Genomic DNA, 1,262 nt, shown 5'->3' on the forward strand with positions numbered 1-1,262 from the left:
TACCCATACTCTTGAAATCTTGGATCCGCCTCTGACGGAAGTCTGTTTGTCTTCGTACCAATCATTGTAGTTCGATCACCTTAATTATAACCATTCATGTATATTGACCATATGAAAATTTCTTTATTATAATTCTTACTTAACAAGTAACAAGTCAATCAACCCAACGGCACCTACGAGTAGAGGTTTGCATTCAGTTGTTGAGATATCAAGTTCATTCTCTGTGTTTTAAAATAGTGGGTAAAGCAAGAAAAGGAAATTCATCTTTCTTCTTTTCCCTAGAGAAATTAATTTCTTAGTCAGTGTTCGTTCAACATCCATCTTAGAAAGAATGCCCCTAGGCAAGAACTAGACTCATTTCGGCTAAGAACTAAATCATATAGTAGGCTTATAGCAATGTTGTAGCTCAACTAGGCTTCTGCCTCCTTTGTCTGATCGACTATTTGGGTAAAGATCCAATCTAGCGATTTTTCTTTCCCTTTGGCAGTTAATACAGTCGAACCATCGTCTTTGGTTGGGGCTTTTGCATCTATACCCAGTTTTGACGTCACAATTGAACCTATACCCATTTTGCAAAAGTATTTGCAAGCGTACCCACTTTACGATCAACTTCACACTTATCGGGTCTGAAGTTAAAAAAAAATTAGTCTGAAGTGAAAAAATTGCACTTCAGATGCACTTAAGGCCAAATAGGTCTGAAGTGCAACTAACGTTTTGCTACACTTAAGGCCAATAAGTCTGAAGTGAAAAATTGCACTTCAGATGCAATTAAGGCCAAAAGCTCTGAAGTGCAACAAACGTTTTGCTACACTTAAGGCCAATAAGTCTGAAGTGAAAAATTACACTTCAGATGCTCTTAAGGCAAAAAGGTCTGAAGTGCAACCAACGTTTTCATGCACTTAAGGCCAAATAGCCTGAAGTGCAAATTGCCTAGAAACAGAAATTTATTCTTCGTATTATAACAAGCAAATATACGATTTAATACCTAAATCTACTCCAAATAAGCTCAAATTTGAAACATACCTCCAAATATCAACAGAAACAAACCTCAGTCATCAATCTGTCAAAACAACAATAAATCTAATGAACCCATTTTGTAATTAAGAAAAAGAAGAAGAAGAAACCCTAAGCAATAGTAGAAATAAAGCGTCATAACAGCTCACCACTGTAAAATATCATAAACCACCTTAAAATATGTTCACAAACACCATATAAAATCACTGTCACCCGAAGAAGAAGGAGGAGGAGGAGGAGGAGGAGGA

Source organism: Nicotiana attenuata, chromosome 7 (genome assembly GCF_001879085.1).
Source record: "Nicotiana attenuata strain UT chromosome 7, NIATTr2, whole genome shotgun sequence".
NCBI lineage: Eukaryota > Viridiplantae > Streptophyta > Magnoliopsida > Solanales > Solanaceae > Nicotiana > Nicotiana attenuata.